Source organism: Thamnophis sirtalis, unplaced genomic scaffold (genome assembly GCF_051295495.1).
Source record: "Thamnophis sirtalis isolate CommonGarterSnake01/CBP01778 unplaced genomic scaffold, rThaSir2_p1.2 scaffold_13, whole genome shotgun sequence".
NCBI classification, from domain to species: Eukaryota; Metazoa; Chordata; class Lepidosauria; order Squamata; family Natricidae; genus Thamnophis; species Thamnophis sirtalis.
Genome location: NW_028261393.1, coordinates 44,142,425 through 44,168,862, shown reverse-complemented (window position 1 = coordinate 44,168,862; position 26,438 = coordinate 44,142,425). Strand labels below are relative to the sequence as shown.

The window sequence follows — 26,438 nt, the reverse complement described above, 5'->3', positions numbered from 1 at the left end:
AAAAAAAACACATCCCTGGTGATTGGAAAGGCCCAACAGAGACTTCATTTCCTTAGAGTCCTGCGAAAAAATCAGGTGGAACAACGGCTGATGACCTCTTTCTTTCGGTCCACCATTGAAAGTGTCCTCACATATTGTATTACAGTATGGTATGCTGGTTTAACAGCTCCAGACAGGAAGGCACTACAGAGGGTGATCAATTCGGCACAAGAAACCACTGGATGACATGCTGCTTTAGCAGAGTAAGGAAGATACTCAGAGATGATTCACAGCCTGGTCAGTGTCTCTTCGCACTTCTACCATTGGGCAGAAGACATCGAAGCATAGCCAGCCGGACAAGTAGGTTTAAAAATAGTTTTCATCCTTGGGCTGCCAAGAGTCTTAAACACAACCACAATCACTCCGCAAACACGTGGAAATGGATTACGAGTTTTTCCTTTTCTTCCTAATTACTTGCATAGGGATTATTCTTTATACTATTTATGTTGTTTGTATTTTTTGCCATGGATTGCACCAGTGAGGCTAAAACCAATTTCGTTGTATACATGATGTAGAATGACAATAAAGGCTATACTACAAACTATTCACCCAGAGAAGCCATGAGTAAACTAAAATATTAGGTGGTTTCCTTTTGAGATTTTATTTTTACTTCTGGTATTTTATTTTTACTGACCCATAGCTTCAGATTTTCTGGTAGACCTTCATTCAGGTACTAAATGTCCCATTCAGATGTACTCATCTTTTTGAGGTCAGACAAGGCCACCTAGGTATCATATCCAGTGGTTGGAGCATACTGGTTTAAGAACCAGTTTGGTGATTGTGCACTTTGCGCGCGTGCCAGTGGTGGGTTACAGGCAGTTCGCCCCGGTATGTGCGCGTACCGAAGCCAGCCCAGAGCACTGGATACCGTTCCAGTACGGTGCTCCAGAGGGCTCACCCACCCTCCTGAGCTCCTTACCAGTGTTTAAAGGCTTCTGCGCTTCAGTGCAGGGGCATGGTCCGTACAGCGCCGATGTCAGCCTCTGCTTTGCTGTTGTTTCGGCTGCCATGAAACGGGGAGGGTGGGCATGGTATTTGGGAGGGGTTACTCATTGTGCTGGAGGAAGGTTCTGGAGTTCAGCTGCCTATCTGACTATGCATGCATGGGAGATTCCCGCCAGGACTAACGGCACCAACATTCCATCTTCGTGATGCCTTTTGAAGTTATCTCACACCTGACACTTGAGAGAATTATGATTGGACTGTAACTGTGATGCCAAGGGGTGGGGAATGGGCTATTCTATATATCCATCGCTTTCGCGCCTAAATAATCAGACTTTGCTTCGCTATGCCTTTAATCATTTATAATTAGTAAAAGTACACTTGATTTCTACACATAGAGTCTCGTGGTCTTCTTTCCTGATTATCTAATGGAGAGGTCCTGACAGCCTGTGCGATGCTCTGCAGAGAAACTGGAGCATCGTGCAGTGTCATGGAAGCACTAAGATGCATGCGCGCACTGTGCGTGTGTGCATAGCTGCTGCACACATCCATGAGGACACCGCCAGCCCCGTTCCAACCGTACCGGTTGGAACAGGTTTTAAAACCCACCACTGGGGCGTCCACATAGTTTTGAGAAAAAGTACCTTTTGCATTACTGCTGGGGAGGAAAAACAGCTGAGGCACTGCAATCCCCTCTGCCACATGACTCAGCTGAGAAGATATAGGTGAGTTAAGCATAGGGGCGGTGGGTGGGCAGGCTCACTCCATCATCAGAGGGAACCGGTTCACTCCCAGCTGGTGGCCAGAGTTACCAGTTTGCCTGAACCGATCCAAACCTGTGGAATCCCACCCCTGATCATGTCTAAATGGAAGGGAAAGGTTCAACAAGACTCCTTAACCTCATTATCAGAAATCCATCTCTTACTATTAAGCGATGGATTTTCTCCAAATGAGGATAGGTATATACAATAGGAATCTGTTTCACATTATAACCGGATAATTGGTGTGTCTGGCTGAGCATTGTTCATGCTGAATGCCAGTGGCTCTACTGAGCTTCAGTCATTCCAGAACTAAATTTGGAGACCTCTCAGTGCAAAGACGGCACCCTGCTATTGGGGAATGCCTCTTTCCCAAATGAGGATTGTTATGTATTGAATATATATAGTTGTGTTAATTGTGCTAAAGTGAAACTAACCTTTAGATGTCCCCCCAACTGTTAATTGTGCTAAAGTGAAACTAACCTTTAGATGACCCCCAACTGTTAATTGTGCTAAAGTGAAACTAACCTTTAGATGACCTCCAACTGTTAATTGTGCTAAAGTGAAACTAACCTTTAGATAACCTCCAACTGTTTTGGAGGGAAATTCATAACATTTATATTTGGGCAAGCTTTTTTTCCCTAGTTCTATGATTGGTTAAGGCCCTGTGGGCGTAGAGTATAAATCACAGGCATTTGCCTGCAGTTCCGCAGTTCCATTTTTGAGTCAATAAATGCTGTTGCAGTTATGCTGGTCTGGTTCTTGCCTACTGAAACCCATTATACAATAAGGATATATACCTACAGGCAGGAACTGTGGAATCAAAACATCAGTCCAACTGTCCAAGCATTCTTAACTATAACGCCATCAGAATCGGTCCACTGGATCGGGACCAAGGATGACTGTAGTCCAGAATTGATGGCCCATGAAGCATTTCGGGGGTGGGGTGGGGTGTTGCAGGGGGTGAATGGAAACATCTCTCCCGCCTTTGATTCCTCTATTTCCCTTGATTAGACCTGTCTTCCATGAAGTTATCTGGTCCCTTAGAAAGCCAGGGAAAAAAATAGGGAAAGTGCAGCTGGCATTTCTAGGTCTCATGGATAAGGTTTGAGGGGAGATCTTTCCAGTGTCTTAAAGGACTAAGCATTAATCTGATGGGGATGAATTGATGAGCAATAAGGGAAAGGAATCCATAATCCTTCTAGCTTTGATGTGTCATCATCCCCTCACTGTCCCCCGCAATCTGGTGTGTTGCTTAAGATACCCCAGAAGCTGGTATAAATAGCTGAAAATGGGAGATAATTCTTTTTAAAAATGTCATCTGAGGAAGAAGAAAGACATGTTAGCTATGAGATATAATGTATGTGTGTGTGTTCTTTGCCACTTTGCCTAAATATAAATTTTATATATATATAAATATAGTTATATATATAGTTGGTGCTTCTTAAAATGACGAATTTAGCCAATCATCCTGTGAGAAAAACAGATATTTGCTTTTTTCTATTGCCAATTTTGATTTTTAAGGCTAGAGTTCACCCCTTCCTTCCTTCCTTCCTTCCTTCCTTCCTTCCTTCCTTCCTTCCTTCCTTCCTCCCTCCCTCCCTCCCTCCCTCCCTCCTTTTTTCCTTCTTTCTTTCTCTCCCCCTCTTCCTTCCCTCCTTTTCTCTTTCCCTTCCATCCTTCTCTTTATTCCCCTTTTCCTTCGTTCCTTCCTTCCTTCCTTTTTTCTTTCTGCCTTTCTTTTTCTTCTTTCCTTCTTTCTCTCTCTCTCTCTCTTCCTTCCTTCCCTCCTTTTCTCTTCCCATTCCATCCTTCTCTTTATCTTCCTCCCTCCCTCCCTCCCTCTCAATATTTTGTTCAGAGCTAATTCCTGGCTTCATTCTGTCAGCTGGCAAGATAAAGATATATACTTGTGTTAATTACCAACATTTCTCTTGCTGCTCATAATTCTGCTTGCTTCACCAAAAAGCTCTTCAGAGAACGGTAGCGCTCCCTTTGCACTTTCTTTGGGGGTTTAAAGGTTGTCAGATGTATAAATGAACTTTGCTGTGGAGCTTTTAACTGTTCTTTATAGAAGAAGGAGTGATAGTAATTATTTGGAATCTGGCTCTTCTTCCTCAGCCTAGTATCTACTATGTACTCTGGGTGACAACATCATACTTGACCATAAACCGTGTCGGGAGGGAAATATGGGTATAAAGTGCCCATCACTACTGTGTTTGAAGCAAAAAATTTACAAATTAGCCCCCCTGGATAACAATTCCAGCAGGCACCAAGGACCTTCTCAATGAAATAATGACAGTGAGAAGCATTTGAGCCGAGGTGGCGCAGTGGTTAGAGTGCAGTACTGCAGCCACTTTAGCTGACTGTTAGCTGCAGTTCGGCGGTTCAAATCTCACCAGCTCAAGGTTGACTCAGCCTTCCATCCTTCCGAGGTGGGTAAAATGAGGAACCAATTGGCTGACTCTGTACACCGCTTAGAGAGTGCTGTAAACTACTGTGAAGTGGTATGTAAGTCTAACGTGCTATTGCTATAGTTAACTCTGCCCACTGCCAGCAATTCGATCCTGACCAGCTCAAGGTTGACTCAGCCTTCCATCCTTCCGAGGTGGGTAAAATGAGGACCCAGACTGTGGGGGCAATATTCTGACTCTGTAAACTGCTTAGAGAGGGCTGAAAGCCCTATGAAGCGGTATATAAGTCTAACTGCTATTGCTATTGCTATTGCTATTGCTATTGCTATTGCTATGATTAAAAAAAGGACTTATCTGGCCTGTAAATGGTAAACACTCTTTTCTCCAAACAATTTCTAAAGAATTTTTTTGCTATTACAGGTTGCCCTCGGCTTACAACAGTTCATTTAGTGACTGTTTGAAGTCACAACGGTGTTGGAAAAAAAGGGGGCTTATGACCGTTTTTCACACTTACAACACTGCCACATCCCCGTGGTTATGTGATAAAAATTCAGACACTTGGCAACTGGTTCATATTTATGACGGTTGTGGAATCCCGTGATCCCCTTTTGCAACCTTCTCACAAGCAAACTCAATGGGGAAGCCAGATTCACTTCACGTGTTTCTAATTTAACAACTGTGGTGATTCCCCTGACAAAACCAGCCTTCTGGGTCTTCAAAACTATGTCAAAATGGAGGCCAATCTTATCTCTGTGGGCTGCTGGGGGCTGGTAGACTTTCAATGACATTGTTCAAAAAACAATGTAAAATATACCAAGGCTAATTCAAAGGAATGTTTGAACAAAAAACCAAGAATGTTTAGATATTCAGCAATATCTCAATTCTCAACAATAGTTGTCATAACAACAACATCTGCCCAGCCCAGGATCTTTGGGAATGACTTGCTAGGTGGATGGAAATGCCCTACCCAGCCTAAACATCTGGCGGACACTGTGACCAAGTCTAATAAAATCAAGATTTGTTATCTTAGTTTTGACATGGGGGTATTCTGGAGTTTCCTACTGTAGCATCACAGCTACCCATGTGCTTTTTGGGAAAAGAGATGGCTTCTAATTCTACCTTCCCTCTAGATATGCCACCTTCCTAAATTAGCTTGATAATCAAGAAACACTATGCATAGATTATATCAGGGATTATCAAATGCTACAACATCAGGGGTGTACTGCTGGGGGTTCGCAGGGGTTCAAGAGAACCTCTAGCTAAGATTCTGTGCAGTTCGGAGAACTCAAAATCCCACTCCTGGCTGGCCCGCCCATCCCTCCCCTCCCAGGAGTCTCCATGCAGCCCATTTTGGAAGCACAGTAAGTGCAGGGCGCATGCAGAGGCTTGGGGAGTGCGAAAAATGGGCCTACAGGAAGTTCGGGAAGGCCTCCAGAGGGCCTCTGGAGCCTGGGGAGGCTGTTTTTGCCCTCCCAGAAGCTCAAGGAAAGTCTCCAGAGCCTGGGGAGGGCAAAAATGCCCCCCCCATGCTGCAGGAGGCCGAATAGGCCATGCCCACCATGGTCACGCCAACCCAGTAAGTGTCTGTGTCTGTGTGGATGATGTTTCACAGGGAGGGAATCATCACAGAGAAGGCACTTCTTCTTGGTCTTGCTTGATGGGTCTACATAGGAGAAGGGGCACATAGCATTCCCTGACTCCCCCCCCCTCTCTGGTGGATTGGGTCGATATAACTAGTGGTGGGATTCAGCCAGTTTGCACCACTTTGGGAGAACCGGTTGTTAACTTTCTGAGCAGTTTGGTGAACTAATTGTTGGAGTGAAATCGTTAGGGCAAAGAACTGGTTGTTAAATTATTTGAATCCTGCCACTGGATATAACTGGGAAAAGATGGTTCTTGAGATAAGTCCCAGTTCCTTCTCAATCGAAGGAATCAAGCACTGCTTATAAGGAGATTTTGTTCTTTCAAAAAGTCTGCAACAAATCTCTGCAGTTCTTAGTCATCTCTGCGGGTTAAATAGTCAAAACCTGTCAATGCCTGCCAGAAAGCATAGCCTTTGCGTGAACTTTGAAAGGATGATTTTGATGATGAAGAGCAACAGTCCTTTACAACTGGCCGAAGAAGGCTTCATAATTCTGCTAATGCCCTTTGTGATAATGCCAAGAAGAACAAGATTCAGATTACATTGCAGCTATCTTGTGAAATTAATTTGGGTGGTTTAGGGATGTCTTTTCAGTGTATGTCCTTGGAGGCAGAACTGTGCACTCTGCTGTGAGATGGTAGCCTTCAACTTTGGGAGGAACAAATAAGGAGCAGTGAGTGAGACCAAAAATAGCAATAGCAATAGCAGTTAGACTTATATACCGCTTCATAAGGCTTTCAGCCCTCTCTAAGCGGTTTACAGAGTCAGCATATCGCCCCCACAGTCTGGGTCCTCATTTCACCCACCTCGGAAGGCTGGAAGGCTGAGTCAACCTTGAGCCGGTGAGATTTGAACCGCCGAACTGCAGATAGCAGTCAGCTGAAGCGGCCTGCAGTACTGCACTCTAACCACTGCGCCACCATGGCTCTTAAAGAACAAGTGTCTTACCACCAACCAAGATTAGACTAGCCAACTATATCTGCCAAAGGAGCCTCTCTATGCCATGGAAATGCGAATGCTCCATTGGCTATCAGGTATCTCTCTTCTTGACCACATCACCAATGACACCATTCAACAACATTTTGGTGTGGCATCAATTTTAGAGAAGATAAGAGAAGGCTTGCTCCACTGGTATGGACATGTCCTGAGAGCAGCATGTTACACTGTTGGCAAGACTACCTATCAACTAGAAGTCAATGGCTAGGGACCTTGCAGGCATCCAAAACAGAGATGAGAAGACACCATCAACAAAGATATGGAAGCCTCTTGCCTGGACCCTGGAGACCCAGCTGACCATGCAAAGTGGTGTTCAAGGATCTGAAAAGTGGACCTTGCATTTGCGGGAATATGAGAAGAAGAAGAAGAAGGAGGAGGAGGAGGAGAAGGAGGAGGAGGAGGAGGAGGAGGAGGAGGAGGAGGAGAAGAATCGAGAAAGAATCAAGAAAGAGCTATCGATCAATCTTTTCCGTGTCCGGGCCGGAAAGAAGAAGAAGAAGAAGAAGAAGAAGAAGAAGAAGAAGAAGAAGAAGAAGAAGAAGAAGAAGAAGAAGAAGAAGAAGAAGAAGAAGAAGAAGAAGAAGAAGAAGAAGAGGAGGAGGACGGGGAGGAGGAGGAGGAGGAGGAGGAGGAGGAGGAGGAGGAGGAGGAGGAGGAGGAGGAGGAGGAGGAGGAGGAGAAAGATCTGCCAAGGGAGTGACAGATGTCCAAGCTAGGTCTCTCTTATCTATCTCTACATCCCATGTTATTATAACTCATGTGGCTAAATGCGCATATTGTTAGAATGGATGTGCTAGACTTTAGAAGGCAGTGATAAGAAAAGAAACACCCGATTTCCCCTCTTTTCTTCCCTATCTTAGTCGGTGCCGATTTGCATAGATTTCACCGAATGAATATTCTGCTGGAAACCCTGATGAAAACATCTTGCCTAGCAATGCACATCTTCATTTCAAGGTTTTCTGCTGCCAGATGCACCAAGGAGAAATCAATTAGTTTTGAACAATTACAGCGTTAGGTGTTAAAAGGACAGCTCTAGTCTGAGTGTTCAAAATCAATTGTCAAAACAATATAAAATTAATAACTCCGTAATTCTAACCTTTTTTTGCGGGGGGGAAGAGGTACCTTCACAGCCAAGAGGAATTGAATGGTTTGAAATCAGCTGCCCGATTTCATTAGTGTTGGGTTTTGCTTTGCCATGAGCAGCCTGTAAGAAGAACGGCACTCCGCAAACAATGCTAATATGGTTGATGGGTTTTGCTTCGTGTTCTCTTGTTTCTGGAATGGGGTTGGGACATTGTGTCACCATGTGATGCACAGGTATAATGCACAGGTATAGTATAGGTGGCACCTTGCTCAATAGTAGTAACTGTGAGAGGGATCTTGGAGTCCTAGTGGACAACCGCTTAAATATGAGACAGCAGTGTGGAACAGCTGCCAAAAATGCCAACACAGTTCTAGGCTGCATAAACAGAGGGATAGAATCAAGATCACGTGAAGGGTTAATACCACTTTATAATGCCTGGGTAAGGCCACACTTGGAATCCTGCATCCAGTTTTGGTCGCCATGATGTAAAAAAGATGTTGAGATTCTAGAAAGAGTGCAGAGATGATGAATGGCAGGGGTGGGTTCTGGCAGGCACTACCGTCTGTTTGATCGTATGCGCGCTTTGAGTGCATGTGCATGCTTGATGCATGCTGTGCGCACGCTTGGTGCAATCTGATTATCTCCCACCTCACAAAGTAATGTTTCAACCATCAGTGTCCCCCAACTAATTGATTTTGTTAGATTTTAATTACGTTGGTAAACTTCAATTTATGAGCCTTTGAATCATGGCAAAGATTATTATCTTGAAACACTAGGAAGATTGAGAAAGTTGGAGGATTGGACTCTCAATGTAGTGTCCTAATCCACCATCTGTAGGGATGCGGTGGCTCAGTGGCTAAAACGCTGAGCTTGTTGATCAGAAAGGTTGGCAGTTCGGCGGTTCAAATCCCTAGTGCCACGTAATGGTGTGAGCTCCCGTTACTTGTCACAGCTTCTGCCAACTTAGCAGTTCAAAAGCACATAAAAATGCAAGTAGAAAAATAGGAACACCTTTGGTAGGAAGGTTACAGTGTTCTGTGCGCTTTCGTCATTTACTCATGCCGGCCACATGACCATGAAGATGTCTTTGGCCAGAACTGGCTCTTTGGCTTTGAAACGGAGATGAGCATCACCCACTAGAGTCAGGAATGACTAGCACATATGTGCGAGGGGAACCTTTACCTTTAATGCACCATCTGCAAACCTTTTATAATGTCTAAACCCTTATTTGATCTTTTTTTTTAAATTCGGAAGAGTAGAGGTGCCGTGTTGAAATTTCTATTTTAGAAAAGCAGATGGGGTAGAAGTAAAAAGCTGTCTCCCCTCTTCATTGTCCTCTTTATGTAGAGCCAAGCTGGAACACATCCTAAAACCACACATACATGCCGCAAATGAAGCAGCCATGGGTGTCTCTGCGATCCATTTCTTTGACTCCTGTTTATAGAGATTCTTTATGGCAGAGCTTGGCAAAATGTGTGTTTATGGTCTCAAGAGCTCAGCAGATCATTTAACTGTCATTTCTTTGATTAACCTTCACCTGACCTTGCTCCCTTAGGCAACGTTACTTCTCTTTGTTCTGCCTCCTAAAATATGAGTCTCACTCAGGTAGACACAGCTCTCATGAAAAGAAATTCCCATGTAATTTCCGTAGATGTTTTCACATACTTTGAGCCGAAGGTTGTTTCTCCAATGTAGACAAGGGGCTGGTATTTTGAGGTGTAGGAAAAGCGTATGTGTTGTTGGATTTGAGCTCCAAATTTGGTGATTTAGTTGCAAATGTTTCATCCCCATTCGAGGAGACATCTTCAATGCGCTTGGGATTGTGCTCTTGGATTGTGCCAAGCTCAGAGCTCAAGCCAACAACATAACTGCCAACCCAACTTACTAATATGCGAAGACATTTCATTTCATTTCATTTATTTGGTTTGTATGCCACCCTATTCCCAAGAGACTCAGGGCGGCATACAAACCAAATAAATGAAATGAAATGAAACATTTCAAAAGTGTATATGGCTGCATAAGGTAAAGGTTCTCCTCGCACATAAGTGCTAATCGTTCCCAACTCTAGGGGGCAGTGCTCATCTCTGTTTCAAATCCGAAGAGCTGGCACTGTCTGAAGGCATCTCTGTGGTTGTGGCTGGCATGACTAAATGCCTGAAGGCACATGGAACGCTGTTATCTTCCCACCAAAGGTGGTCCCTATTTTTCTATTTGCATTTTTACATGCTTTCGAACTGCTAGGTTGGCAGAAGCTGGGACAAGTAACGGGAGCTCACTCCATTATGCGGCACTAGGGATTCCAACCGCTGAACTGCTGATCTTTCTGATCGACAAGTTCAGCATCTTAGCCACTGAGCCACTGCATTCTTTATATGGATGCATACTGAAAGCCTAACCAGATGGGAAGGGGTGGGAAGAAGTCACAGCATTCAAAATGCCATAACTTGCGTGTTGGTACATAACAGTCATTGGTATTGGATTGACTTCAGTAGGCTTTTGGGTACAATTCAAAGTTCTACCTTTAATTAAGAAAAGTCTTTGCGGCTTGGCCTTTTGGTTCTTGGAAGACATTGTCCACTGAGTAGAACCTTCATTTCTCATGTCCCAAAGGAGTTTCTTCAAAAGACAACTGGACTTTGTTTTTTCCTTGAAGACATACAGCCTTCAAAACCAAAGTCCAGTTGTCTTTTGAAAAAGCACCTTTGGGACAACCATGACCTGGATGACTGAAAATCTCCCTAGACTTCTCTCATGTCTTCATCTTGAGCTGACATGTTGAGAAATCAACACCTGATTCTATCTCCCTTCTAGAGAAGAACATCTAGCAACAGTGAGAAGGAGCTCTTGGGAGCAGGATAAGATTGTGGGTTGGAAATGGCCTATGTTGTTTTAGGAGCATAAGCAGAGAATGAAGATAAGAAAGATAAGATATCTTTGAGCCATGGTGGTGCAGTGGTTAGAGTGCAATACTGCAAGCTACTTCTGTTGATCACTGGCTGCCAGCAGTTTAGCAGATCAAATCTCATCAGGCTTAAGATTGACTCAGCCTTCCATCTTTCCGAGGTGGGTAAAATGAGGACCCAATGTGCTGATTCTGTAAACCCCTAAGAGAGGGCTGGAAAATACTGTAAAGCGGTATATGTCCAAAGTGCTATGGCTATTTTCCTTCCCTCCTTCCTCCTTCCTCCTTCCTCCTTCCTCCTTCCCTTCCCTTCCCTTCCCATCCACTCACTCACCCACCCACCCACCCACCCACCCACCCACCCACCCACCCATCCATCCATACCAGCTCAAGTTGACTCAGCTTTCCCATCCTTCCAAGGTGGGTAAAATGAGGACCCAGATTGTTGGGGCAAGATGCTGACTCTGTAAACTGCTTAGAGAGGGCTGTAAAGCACTGTGAAGTGGTATATAAGTCTAAGTGCTTTTGCTACTGCTACTGTTACATGTAATAATACCTTTGCATCTGATAATTTCAGGAAGAAATGATCAAATGACTCTGCTTTATGAAATACCCTACTGAAATCAGAATAAATGCAAGAGTCACTAAGATGAATGATGCTCCCCTATTTGGAATATTATCAAGAATCCCACCATCTTATAAGAGAGAGGAAGAAGAGGTAGGTTTTGTTTCCCACCAGATGATATATTTTTTTTGGTTTTCCACAGCAATTCCTTTTAATTTCAAAATGGCAGAGAAGCAGGTGCTGAAATAGCATCTGTACCACAAAGGTCAATGATATTGATAGAATATTCCTTCTTCTAGCAAGTTCATCGATGAGCAAATTTAAGTGATTTTTCTGAATTGGCCTCAGCTCAACTTTTTCCTCTTTTAAAGAGAGAGACTCTTCTTTAAAGAGAGAGATGTTTCTAACCCAGGTAGTCCTCAGTTTACAACAATTCATTTAGTAACCTGTTCTGACTCCCCTCGTCCCACACCAACACACACTCCGAGCCAAAGATAAGTTATGGCATTTAATTAACAGACAGACAGGTCCTTGGCAGCAAAACCAGCACAGATAAGCTTGGGCAGCAATCCAGCACAGATAAGCCATGGCAGCAATCCAGCCTGCCAAGCTCACCATATGTTCTCCAACGTTAGTTCCTGCGTTGACTTCTGCAAGAGGGGCGTGTGCACAAGCAGTCTTTTTATAGTCTGGAGAGGAGCCTAATTACCACCAGCTGAGTGCAATTACCTCCTGTACATACACAACTGTTCCTGACGCCTATTAGCTCTTCGGTGCTGGGCATCCAGGAACACTACTGGCATCCGGATCAACTCTCGTCTCCTCCCCACTGGTCCAAGGCTCAGGCACTTCCTGGTGACCTCAAGACTGGACTACTGCAATGCGCTCTACATGGGGCAGCCCTTGAAGAGCAGTCAGAGACTTCAGCTCATCCAGAATGCAGCCACGCGAGCGATTGTGGGTGCACCTCGGTACACCCACGTTACACCTATCCTCCGCGAGCTGCACTGGTTACCGATTGGTCTCCGGATACGCTTCAAGATGCTAGTCATCACTTATAAAGCCCTTCATGGTATTGGACCTGGGTACTTGAGAGACCGCCTGCTGCCAATTACCTCCAAAGACCCATTAGATCACACAGGGCTGGTCTCCTCTGGGTTCCGTCTACCAGCCAATGTCATCTGGCTACTACCTGGGGGAGGGCCTTCTCTGTGGCAGCTCCGGCCCTTTGGAACGAACTCCCCGTGGAGATTCAGACCCTCACCTCTCTCCAGGCCTTCCAAAAAGCTGTTAAAACCTGGCTGTGTCGGCAGGCCTGGGATGATGAGTTTCCTTCCCCTCTCGATTTGTGTGTCTGTTGGTTATTTTTAAATACTTGTATTTGTAGTTTTTGTGTTTCCCTTTCCCCCTTTGGGTTTGTGCGCCGCCCTGAGTCTCGCTGGGAATAGGGCGGCATATAAATAAAATGAAACCTAAACCTAAACCTGGTGGCCAACCAGCCTCTCTGCGCCCTGCTCGGAGTCGGAACCCTGTCCAGGGTCCTCCACATCCTCCAGAGCCAACTCATAGGGCCCCTCGCTGTCGGAGTCTGGTGGCAGCTCCAACGGCTCCTGCTGGGCCACAACAGTAACCATTTGAAGTTACAAGTTACAGCACTGAAAAAAAGTGACTTATGACCATCTTTACCCTTGCACAATCCCCATGGTCACGCGATAAAAATTCAGACCCTTGGCAACTGACTCATATTTATGACTATGGCAGTGTTCTGGGATCATATGATCCTCTTTTGTGACCTTCTAGCAAGTAACGTCTGTGGGGAACCCAGATTCACTTAGCAACCGTGTTATTACTTTAACAACTGCTGTTAAGTTCACTTAAACTTTGGCGAGAGAAGTCATAAAATGGGGTGAAATTCACTTAACTATTTCACTTAGCAACATACAGTTTGGGCTCAATTTTGTGGTTGTAAGTCGAGGACTACCTGTATAGCTACATGTTGAAGAATGGAGGCAACATAATAATCTTGCAGACAGTCAACTGTATTCCTACATTTGACATGTATTCAAAGATAGGCGGAAGGATGGTTAAGTTTTCTCCAATTGAATTTCTCTTTGTGATGTTTGATCTGAAGCATTCATGCCCATGTAACTTGATGATTTGCAGTATTTCAAATAAATAAATTTATGTATTGCATTGATACCCTCCATTTCTTGCATAGCATTTGGGATTACAAAACACGCTAAACCCTAAATCCAGGTTCATTAAACACAATTGCTATGCTCACATACCCGGCTGTCCCCAAACAGTAATCATATTATGGCTTAATATTATGAGCCGATTCATCGAACACGATAAGACAGCGGAACCAGAAATGATCCAATCTCGCTTTCATCTGGCCTGGCTTGTTGTACACACTCAAAAATTAGCCACAATTCTCTGAGGTAGAAAGGACTGGAAGAAGACAAGTGACCTTATCCATGGAGCCTCTGAGCTGAATGAAGAATGAAAATTGGATCTTTCTAGTGTTGATCAGATTAACAGAGTTGGAAGGGATCTTATAGGTCACCCAGTCCAACCTCCCGTTCAAGCAGGAGACCCTACACCATTCTGACAAATGGCAGTCCAATCTCTTCTTGAAAGTCTCAAGAGATGAAGCTCCCACAACTTCTGAAGGCAATTTCTGTTCCATTGGTTGATTGTTCTCACTGTCAGAAAATTTCACCTTATTTCCAGGTTGAATCTCTCCTTCCGTCCATTATTCTTTGTCTGGCCTTTGGATGCTTTGGAAAATAGCTTGACACCCCCCTCCTCTCTGTGGCAGCCCCTCAAATATTGGAAGATGCTATAACATCTTCTCTGGTCTTTCTCTTCACTAGACTAGCCATGCCCAGTTCCTGCAACCGTTCATCGTATGTTTTAGCCTCCAGTCCCCTAATGATCATAGAATAGAATAAAAGAGTTGGAAGGGAAGCCATACACCACTTCAGACAAATGTTTGTCCAATCTCTTCTTAAAAACTTCCAGTGTTGGAGCATTCACAACTTCTGGAGGTAAGTTGTTCCACTGATTAATCATCTTGGTTCCTCTTCTCTGCACTTTTTCTGGAGTCTCAACATCTTTTTTATAGGGGGGAAACCAAAATTGGATGCAGTGTCATTCCAATATTAGGCCAAAGTTGATTTTCCGAGGGAGATGGGCAACATATAAACAAACAAACAAACAAAACTATATCATTTAAAAATAAACAATGTTTTAAAATCCTTAAAGGCTTCCTGGAATGTCACAATGGTAGAACCCACACATACAGTAGCTTTGGGAGCAATGCATACCTCCATGAGCATCTTTGGGGAAAGAAGTAGCCCAAGAGGCACAAGGTTGTGGGATCTTAAAGGCCCAGAACTGCTTCTTGAACAGTGCAAATCTTTTGTGTGAAAATGCCTTCACTAGACAGGTAGTGCTAGGCTGATGGGTTATTTCCTGCAACTTAGAGGCTACCTTCTCTATACTAATATTTCTTAACTGTGTTTCAATTTGTGGAACCCTTGATCTAAATGAGAAACTGAAACAGGAATTAGAAATGCAAAGCTTCTCACTGGCATGACCTTTGGCCTTTGGTTATCTTGAGATCCCAACATATTTGGACAGTAGCAGACTGGTGAAATGAGGGCAAGATTTGCCCTTAAAAAAAAAAAGAAGTAATAGCAAAATATCTTTTGCAATTATGTTTTTCAATAAAAAATAAAAGCTGGATTTTGAACTTATAAGCGTGTGATTTTCACCCTCCCTCTTCATTGTTCTTCTTTATTTGTATTCGATTGCTTATTTATTTTCAGAAAAAGACAGCTTTTTCTGCCCAAATTCTGTGTGCACACCCCTAATTAAACGACTCGGAAGGTGCATGCATCAGTCAGCAAAATCAGGCAGAGAACATTATGGAGTGAAAATTAAAGGAGCAAAACATCAGAGACTCTACTGTATTTGCCTGCTGTTAGACACTCAAGCATGGAAAACAGGATACAGTTCCATGGATGGATAGCTTTCCTTATTAAAAAAACCCAGTAGGATGCACAGTAGGGGAACACACTAAAACAAGCCTTTGTAGTAATTTCCTCGAAAGAAATTTCCCAAGATAGCAAGTTGAAAAGCTTTTAATCTTACAGCTGGCTGATAGAGGGAGTTTTTGCTGAAGGTGGTTAAAAAGGAGGAGGAGGAGGAGGAGGAGGAGGAGGAGGAGGAGGAGGAGGAGGAGGAGGAGGAGGAAGGGAGGGAGGGAGGGAGGGGAGGGAGGAAGGAAGGAAGGAGGGAAGGAAGGATCTTAAAGAGTGTTGAAGTACGTAGCATGCTAGGCTGGGCTTATGAGAGATCAATTTATAGTTCAGCATGATAGGCAATCCTAGCCCTTGTGTTGGCGTGTGGTGTAAATTGGGCCATCATGTCACATGAACAGATGTAACAGGAGCAGAGCAACTGATTTTTGTTGACCTGGGTTTAGGACTTAAGTGCTCTCTATAAACCTCATTAGAGCTCAGCTCAGCGCATATAAGACTTCACCTGCATTAGTTGATGAATATAGGTGGGTGGGTGGGAAGGAGGAAGAGGAGGAGGAAGAGGAAGAGAAAAAGGAGGAGGAGGAGGAGCAGGAGGAGGAGGAGGAGGAGGAGGAGGAGGAGGAGGAGGAGAAGAAGAAGAAGAAGAAGAAGAAGAAGAAGAAGAAGAAGAAGAAGAAGAAGAAGAAGAAGAAGAAGAAGAAGAAGATTTGATTACAGCTGATCAGGTAGAGTGGGTGCAAAAGCATCTCGATCCCAAGATAGTTCCTCAAGAGAAATTAAATTTCCATTCTCAATCATCTTCCATTTTTAAATAGTTTTTTTGTTAAAAAAAGTTTTGTCTGAAAGTTCTCATTTCTTCAGAGAGATGAAACTCAAGATTAGAAATGGTGAGAAGTACCAGAAGGACATCATCTATCTTGCTTAAGTCAAAACTTCATGGAAGGACCTGGAATTAAAAAAAAAAATCTCTTCATAAGACGATTACCCTCATCATCCTGGTAGTTTAGATGATGAAGGTCTTCCCATGCTCTAGAATATTCCGGCAGTTGAGAGCAAAAGACAATGTCACCTCATTTCAGCTGTCATTCTTACTTTCTAATTCCCCCCTGGTATAATGATGCTAAAAATAGCACCCGGGTTGCCACATAAAATGCCCAATTTAGTTATCTCCATCTCCGAGAGGATGTGGAAAATGCTTTCATAAAGCAGTCAAATATTCATCTGGGCTCTCTCCAACTGCATTTCTGAACTATGCTTTCATTAGCCCTCTCTAATTTAGCTTATTAACCTTTGCCTAACTTCCAAAATAAAAGAAAAGGAAGAAGAAAGTTGTGAGTTGGAATCCTTCACATTAGTTAGCCTATTAGTTGATCGAAATAAGTTCCTGCCCTTTCCTCTTTTAAAGTGTGGCTGAGCGATGTGGAAAATTAATTCAGTTTTCTTCAAAAAAGAAGATATAAAGGTAGTCCTTGACTTACCTGTGGATTTTACTGGTACGTTTTACTGCTGAACCATAATGGAGCCAAAAATTTTGGTTGCTAAGTGAGACATTTGTTAAGTGAGTTTTGCCCCGTGTGGCGACCCTTTCTTGCCACAGTTGTTAAGTGAATCGCTACAGTCCAGTGGTGGGTTGCTCTTACCTTTGCTACCAGCATGCTGCTTGTGGTCCATTCGTGCATGCGCCGGACGTGCACTGCGCATGTATGCGCACTCCACCGCCCCTGCGACCCCTAGCGGCTCATTGGAGGTTGCGCAGGTGCTGCTCACTGCGCATGTGCGCAATTGGCCCAGTTGCCTTAAAAACAAGTAAGGAACGTGGATGGGCATGTGGGCCAAATGAGCCACCGTACCGGTAATTAGTAATTAGTAATTTAATAAATTTATATGCCACCCAATCCCGTAGGACTCCGGGCGGCTTACAGAAACAAGATAAAAGTTAAAAAAGTTAAAAATAAAAAAAAAGAGAAACAATTTTAAAAACAACGCACCATATATTCCGTCTAGGTGGGGCTGGAGCTTGTTCGTGTAGTCAACAGCCCCAGGCCTGCCGGAATAGCCAGGTTTTAGTGGTTTTATGGAAGGCCGAGAGAGTGGGAAGGTTCCAGATCTCTACAGGTAGATCGTTCCACAGGGCTGGAGCAGCTACAGAGAAGGCCCTCCCCCGAGGGGCCGCCAGCCGGCATTGTCCAGTCGACGGCACCTGGAGAAGGCCCAACCTGTGAGATCTTATCGGCCGTTGGGAGGTATGTGGCAGGAGGCAGTCTCTCAGATATCCAGGTCCGGTGGCCATGCCTCCCGGCTACTACCGCTATGGGCATACGGGCTGGAACCCACCACTGCTGCATTTGTTAAGTGAGTAACATGGTTGCTATCTGAAGCTGGCTTCTCCATTGACTTTGCTTGACAGAAGGTCGCAGAAATGGATCACGTGATCCCAGGCACTGGAACCTTCATAACCGTGAGTCAATGGCCCAGCTTCTGAATTTTGATCACACGACCAAGGGGAGGCTGAAACGGTTCTAAGTGTGAAAAATGGCTACTAATCACTTTTTTCAGCGCCGTTGAAACTTCGAATGGTCACTAAATAAACTGTTGTAAGTTGAGGATTACCTGTAACATAAATTATAAATAATCCAAGATGGTGAGCATATCTAATATTCCTTTCTTTTTTCTATTTTTTTCCCTCCCACGACAGCCACCATGGAAAGGGAGTTGAGCTTTCTTTTTTCTTCCCCTCTTCTATCTGCTTCCTAGATTTGTACTTAAATGTCCTGTATGATTTATAACAAACGTTCCGTATGATTTTTTTTTATTCATGCGGTATGAATTTTTCCATTAGAATTCCAGGCTTTTCTTAGATTGGATTTCACGTATAAGCTTAGCCCAAGCGACAGTTAGAAGCGGTATAGATTTCAGCCCCATTTGTAACAGGTGACTAAGCCGTTTTTCACCACTTAGGAGATTGTACGGCTGAATTCTCCTGAGGTCTAGCCACATTCTTTGAGAAAAGCTCAATATTACAAAAGGTAAATGAAACCAAACTTTATTAAAAAAATAATAATAAAGGGAAATTTAACCCTCTTCCCCATTAACTTAATATAATAAAATGTTGATATTTGTGATAAAAGTAAAACAATTTTTTTCAGTACATGAGAAAAACTAGCTAATAAAAAACTGAAACAAAATAAAAAATAATAAAAACTTTAAGAAAACACTGACAGAAATCGCAGAGCTTCAACAAAGACTACAAGATAGCTTGAGGGAGGGAGGGAGGGAGGGAGGGAGGGAGAAAAGAAGGCTGGATGGATGGAAGGAAGGAAGTCCTTTTCTTTCAAAGTTTTCATCATGATGAATTGTAGAAGAAAAAAACCCACCCTTCATAACTTTTGGGATTGTCAGGCAAGATTCAACTTTAATCTTTTATTTTAGCATATATATATATATATATATATATGTGTGTGTGTGTGTGTGTGTGTGTGTGTGTGTGTGTGTGTGTGTGTGTGTGTGTAACAAAGGCAACAGTAAAAATATTGGGTTTCTGTCGTGATGGACTCTTGTGACGAGCCGATTGACAGATGATGGAAGCAGTTAGCTTCCTCCCATAATTGGGGCTTACCAGGGGTTGTGACTCTAAATATATGTGTGTGTGTGTGTGTGTGTGTGTGTGTGTCTGTGTCTGTGTCTCTGTGTCTGTGTCTGTGTCTGTGTCTGTGTGTATTTACACACACACAAACATATACATACACGTACACACACATACACACACATATACATATACTGTACATATACATATACATATACATATACATATACATATACATATACATATACATATACATATACATATACATATACATATACATATACATATACATATACATATACATACACATACACATACACATACACATACACATACACATACACATACACATACACATACACATACACATATACATATACATATACATATACTGTACATACACACACACATATGTGTTTATCAGCACAAATGCAACACACGCACACAAACACACACACGTGTGTGTGTGTGTGTGTGTGTGTGTGTGTGTGTGAAAACATCCTGTTCTAAAATTATTGGTATAACATTTTTGCATTAGGTATAGATTAGGCATTATTTTAACTTCATTTTATAGAAGCAGGTGGCCTCTAGATTTAAGAGCATAAGGAGCAGCGTATAAATTTGGACTTCCTGATTTGGTTTCCTTGCAGCGCTTATTTCTTCCTTGTTTATCCATTTATCTCAAAGGAAACCCATCTCACTGTGTCAAGGCTGAAAGAGAAAAGGAAAGAAAAGCGATGGTCTTGGAAACTTCTTCTGGACATCTACTTACTTTCCACATTCGAGGAATTCGGGCTGGATATTCTCTGATGTCTATTTAATCGCCTGCCCAAACAGGAGTATTTCTAGATCAGCAAAGAATGCCTGGATCCAAGGATCTTGAAAGAGCCTATTGAGAGATCCACCCAAATAATTTAGGATTGAGAAATTTATTTCTCTAGACGTGACCTTGAAACCTTTTTCTACACCACTGCAAGTTACCACCGATGCATTTTTCATTGAAGATTAGAAGAACACATCCATAAATACCAACAAGCAGCCAGCAGACTTTATGAAAACTCCTTAATTTCCCAATACATGCACAGGCTTAACCATAGTTTCAACTGGGAAATGGTGACCATCCTTGACCAAGCCAAGGCCATAATGCTGGAGAATTCCTGGAAACCTGGCACTCTGACAAATTGGCCATCAGTAGATCCATAGACATAAACAACAACTCCATGCTGTGCAAAAGAGAGAATCAACAAGCCAAAAAAGCAAACACAAAACACTTCTCCACCAGCAGTCAACACACAGAAGGGCATAGATGAACACCAACATTTACACTGGACCAACAGTCAAGAATTAAACAACACCCCAATTAAGGAACTGTCAAAAAAAGCTAACAGTAAACCAAGGAATCTCCAAGACCACTCCTACCAATGGTAACAGGTCAAACCACTAGACCAATGGTAGTCAACCTGGTCCCTACCGCCCACTAGTGGGCGTTCCAGCTTTCATGGTGGGCGGTAGGGGTTTTGTCCGATACTGAAGCACTTTCCTTTTTTAAAATTTAATTGACTTTTTAAAAAAAATTCATAGCATTATTAGGTTTTCATAAAATCACCATTACTATGGAACTGGTGGGCGGTTAGAAAATTTTACTACTAACAGAGATACAAAAGTGGATGGTAGGTATAAAAAGATTGACTACCCCTGCACTAGACTATCAACCGATAGCAAACACCACTCCTTAGTAGCACTGATGTTGTTACCTAATTTGGATAATCAAACATGTACAAGAAGATAAGTAAGCTCAGAGAGCACCAAGGATCCCTCCCTTCAACCCCAAGCTACGTAGTTTCCTTTTTTTAAATGTATTTTTCAAAATTTGTAGCAAAATGATTTGAGTTGAGGGTGGAATGCAATTCCTTTAAAACATGTGTCACAGCTCACACATATTTTTACACTGATGGTGAATAAAAGACATGGCACACCCCTCAAAACAAAACAAAAAAGAGATGGTCTTATACAGCACTGAGACTTAGCTCTCCTTAAAGAATAATACAAAATTATATATATATATAATATATATATATATATATATATATATATATATATATATATATATATATATATATATATATATATATATATATATATATATATATATATATATATATATATATATATATATATATATATATATATATATATATATATATATATATATATATATATATATATATATATATATATATATATATATATATATATATATATATATATATATATATATATATATATATATATATATATATATATATATATATATATATATATATATATATATATATATGCCTCGAGCAATTTCAACCAAACTTGGTATACAGATGACTTACTTTCTGGAAACAAATACTGTGGGGTGTGTGTCATGTTAAGATACAGCCTGTTGTGCCTTAAAATGACTTCTACTGTGCAGCGCAGTGGAGTTGCCATGGTAACGGCTTCACAGTACTCCTCAAGTGGGCTCCCTCTGGTAAGGCCAGCCACACATTGCTTGCGCATCCACATTGGACTAAAAATTTGTCTGTGAATGCGTAGAACCATGCTGTCAATGGCAGAAGACAATGAAGAACAGGTTCAGCGCCATGTCAGGCCTGGGTCACTGCCGGTTCTGCGGCCCAGGCCTGAATTCTACTACCGGTTTGGCCGAACTGGGCCGAACCGGCTGCAACCCATCTCTGGCTAAGGGGGAAAATCCAACATTAGAAATTACGTTTGGTCCGGACATTTTCCCCATATAAATAAATACACTGGCAACGCTGAGTTATCAGCTAGTAGTAATATAAAAAGAAGCAGTACAACTAAAGAGAATGATGATTAGAAGAATTGGCCCTCAGACCTTACACCTCAGTGTAGACTGTACAGCAGTGTTTCTCAACCTTGGCAACTTGAAGATGTCTGGACTTCAACTCCCAGAATTCGCTGGCTGGGGAATTCTGGGACTTGAAGTCCAGACATCTTCAAGTTGCCAAGGTTGAGAAACACTGCTATACAGAAATCAATTGATCAATTAAAAAAGATATATCTGTTCCTAAATGGAACAATCCTGTTTTCTGTCCAGTTATCATTTCTACAAATGAGTCATTTAAAAAAAAAAAAAATTGGACCTGTTTAATAATTACACAACACCCTTCATTGACACCAGGGCCCTATTTGAACAATTCTAATCCAAACCACATACATGAAAAATAAATAAATCATGCATTTCTATTGTAATCGTTCCAATGCTACCAGTGTTATTGGAACACATTATATTTGTAGCTGATTCATGGCTTGCTTTGATAGAAAGAAAAAAGAAGAAGAAAATAATAATAAAAAAAATCTCCATGGTGTATATTATTTTCCCCTCAAATCGCACGGTGCAACATTTCTTTAACCAGAATGTTAAATGTCAAGGAAAAAGGCTATTAATCTACCGCATGCATATATTAGAGAGGCTCAAGGAACACTTGGATCAGGTTTTTCCTTAACACTGTATGCAGGTTTTTGTTTCCTTCTTTTCTTTCTTTTTTTTTTTAAAAAAAAGGGAAGCAAATTCCTGCAGGGAAATGGTTAATCTATTTTTAACTAAAGCTTACTTTTGTAATCTATCCAGTGCTTAGAGTTCTGTCATTGATCTATGATTTATGGGTTTTAAACCACTTCTTGGCTGCAGCATTGGTTTCTATCCAGAATGCTGGGTTGAATACTAATTGCGAGATCAAATTTATGCTGTTGGGCTAAGCATCTGAAGGGAGTTTTTCTCCAGGGCTCCCATAAAGCAGGCTAGGGGGGGATGCTTGTTGAAACCAGTTTTTCTAAAAAACCCTCCATGTGTGTGTGTGTGTGTGTGTGTGTGTCCCCCACCATGTGTGTGTGTGTGTGTGTGTGTGTGTGTGTGTGTGTGTGTGTGTGTGTATATATATATAAGCCTTTTTCCTTGACATTTAACATTCTGGTTAAAGAAATGTTGGAAGCAGTTAGCTTCCTCCCATAATTGGGGCTTACCAGGGGTTGTAAAAATCTAATAGATACCTTTCACCCTGGCTTCGCTGATAACGGATAAGAGCCTGTGGCCTAATGGCTAAGAAGTCTGCCTAGTATGTAATATAGCCCAGGTTCAAATCCCAGTAAGGGTATGGCTAGCTGATGAGAGCTAAATAGCTTGAAATAGATCTATACTAGTCTCCCTTTATTTATTTATCAGCACAAATAAAACACACGTGTGTGTGTGTGTGTGTGTGTGTGTGTGTGTGTGTGTGTGTGTGTGTGTGTGAGATTGTTGGGTGTGTAGAGAAAATCAGCATGCCCTTTTTAAAGGGCTTTATTCCCAGAGTTACGATGGATAGTTTATCTGAATTGTTCCTGGCAAGGTTCATGGATGTGGGGGCTGTAAGAAAGCTTTGGCCAAGGAAAGATTAAAAGGTTAAAAGGCAAAGTTTCAAGGGGTCATTTACAATCAATTTGGGGAAGCCTTTTTATTGTAATCTCTCACTCCCTCCTCTCTGTGCAAGAGCAAAAATTTCATTTTTTATTGTTGAGGATACGAGGGAAATAAACAGAATGTAGAGGCCACTACAATTTTATCGCCGTTCTTCCTCTTTCCTAGAAATAACAACTATGGAGGTTATCAAAATGTTCCCATCGCATCCTATAATTCAACAGTAAGGTAATGTTGCTAACTTAACACCTGCAGTGATTCACTTAACAACTGTGGCAAGGAAAGTCACAACATGGGGCAAAACTCCAATAACCTCAGAATTTTTGGACTCAATTATGGTCATAACAAGAGACTAACTGTACTGCTTCTTTCTGTCTCAGTCCTTCTCCCAAGAAATTAAGGTAAAGGTTCCCCTTGCACATATGTGCTAGTCATTCTTGACTGTAGGGGGCGGTGCTCATCTCCGTTTCAAAGCTGAAGAGCCAGTGCTGTCCGAAGACGTCTCCGTGGTCATGTGGCCGGCATGACTCAATGCCAAAGGCGCATGGAATGCTGTTACCTTCCCACCAAAGGTGGTTCCTATTTTTCTACTTGCATTTTTACATTCTTTTGAACTGCTAGGTTGGCAGAAGCTGGGACAAGTAACGGGAGCTCACTCCATTACGTGGCACTACGGATTTGAACCGCTGAACTTCCAACCTTTCTGACTGACAAGCTCAGCATCTTAGCCACTGAGCCACCCCATCCCTAATTCAACAATAGGATTTGCTTTATCACTGGTGAAGGGTCCTACATCTTTCAAGCATTCAAGCCCAACTCATTTGTCCAGTTTTGGTGCCATTTTCTGTCCAGTCCTCTCTCATCTGCACCCCATAGATAGAACACCCCTTCTCTGCACAGCACAAAGTTCTCCCTTAGCTGGGCTACCTGTCTGGAGGTTCCTTCAACCCAACATCTGCTTCTGATGGGCAGCCATTTATTATGCAGTTAAGATCCATCAGTACAGGTATATAACATAACTCAAAGGCATGCAGAAAAGAAAAGAAATGAATGCATGGCACTGGAAATATTTTCTTCTGTTTTGTATTATATGCTCTTATTTTGACACATGTCGAGCAGGCAATGTGATTTATGATAACTTCATGGCATAGCAGTCAATGTGCTAGAGTACGTTTATTAAGGGTAATGAAGTTTTTGCTCAGATTGTTCTCTCTCTCTCTCTCTCCCTCTCTCTCCATCTCCATCTCCCTTTCCTCTCTCTCTTCCCCCCTCCCTCCTCTTTTCCCCCCTCCCTGAAGATCAAAACATTAGCCACATATGTATTATGACTTTCCACAAACGTGGAAAGCATACAAGTGTGTCTATCTGTATTAAGCAGAGAAACACAACAAACTGTTTCTATCCCATCATGGTTTCATGTATGTTCATCCATAACTTCACACAGTCTGATTTTCAAATCATCAGATCATTTTATTTCTGTTTGAAAAAAAAAACTGTATGTGAAAATTCACCCATTTTAAAACAGGGGATGCATTTTATTTCTCCAAACTATTTATTCATTTCTTTTTTTAAAAAAAACCTTCTGCCTCCTAATCTGCACATTAGCCTGTGAATGGCAAATAAGGTTGGTCTGTTTAAAAATAGAGATTGAAAAGAAGATGGGACCATCTGTGGTTTGTTTGCATGATATACAATTGAATCTTGGGAGTTACTGTCTTGTGCGAACTGCTATTTGAGCATTAAATGTCCCTTCCAACACACACACACAGAGAGAGAGAGAGAGAGAGAGAGAGAGAGAGAGAGAGAGAGAGAGAGAGAGAGAGAAAGAGAGAGAGAGTAGCCGTGTCTCTGTTTATGTCATCTTTTTAGGGTTTAGGATCCTGGGAGAGTGATGGTAAACTAGAATGCTGGTGTTGAAAAAGGAATGGAAAATGGTGGAAATGGGGAAGACCTTCTGGCTCTGTCCATGGTGCTGATTATCTGGTCCTATCAGCAGGTTTTTGTGGGTATTTAGAGCAGAGGATAAAAGCATTTCCTTTTGGCATTTTTCACTGGACATGTAAGAAAGATTGTGGGCAGAATTGAAAAATGGGCAGCCCATAGCTAGAGTAATGACTTTTCATTCCCACTGAAAGCAGGCTGTATACAAGTCTGGATGCATTTTCCTGCATTCCTATTCTTAGTTCCATGTCCCTCTTTTTCTTTCTTTTTCATCTTTCTCCAAGTTCTTCTCTTGGTCATGTGTCCCATGATTAAATTTTAGTGGGTGAAACCCTCGAGGATGATTTTTTGTGTGACTGTAGTGTGTCCATATTAAAAAAAAGACTCTTGTAATAAAGGCAAAAGCAGCGTCCCTCCCTCCCTCCCTATCCTAAAAGAGTAGATGAGTGCCATGGAACAGGAATGGCTGTCTCATATCATCTTATGTTTTGGAAAACAGAACATCAGATTGTTTAGCATGTCTTAGATATTCTGGGTCCCTTATTGAAATCATTTTTTTTTCTTCCTAGAGTTTTTCTTGCAAGAGCAGGATCCGCTTTTGGGGGGGGGGGGAGTATTCAACAAAGTATCAATTCATTAGTTGCAATTCAGCTTCTCACCCAACCTGATATTGTAGGCTGAGAGAGAGTGACTCGCCCAAAGTCACCCAGCCAGTTTTCATGCTTAAATTGGGACTAGAACTCCCAGGCTAACTGAGTGATTGTCCCAATGTTACAGAGCCAGCTTTCATGGAATTTCATGGATTGGAATTCACCATCTCCTGGTGATTGATCCAATGTTGCCCAACTGGCTTTCATGCTTAAGATGGGGCTAGAACTCGCTGTCTTCTGGTTTAAAGCTTGGTGTCTTCACCATTAGCTCAAATTGTCTCCCTTGCTGAAGTTACTTTCTTCTTCATAACAATCTGAGTGATGCATTTACAAGCCATAGTGGAGCATTCGCAATGATGAGTTTTGTTCTTGAAAAGAACTTGTCCCAACAAGTATATTTCTACATGA

The 26,438-nt window shown here is 42.2% G+C and overlaps 1 long non-coding RNA gene across 4 annotated transcripts in view; it reads left to right on the top strand.

Annotated features, from left to right (window-relative positions):
- LOC148043163 (uncharacterized) overlaps window positions 1-26,438 on the top strand; it is an 88,230-nt gene that overhangs the window by 41,222 nt on the left and 20,570 nt on the right. For 2 of the 4 annotated variants that reach the window (XR_015698338.1, XR_015698340.1), the window contains exons 2-3: window positions 11,355-11,495; window positions 19,662-19,741. This is a non-coding gene — a long non-coding RNA (uncharacterized LOC148043163). Of the gene's footprint in view, window positions 1-233; window positions 340-11,354; window positions 11,496-19,661; window positions 19,742-26,438 lie in introns of those variants that run through there. The other 2 variants (XR_015698341.1, XR_015698339.1) reach the window with 2 other exon arrangements.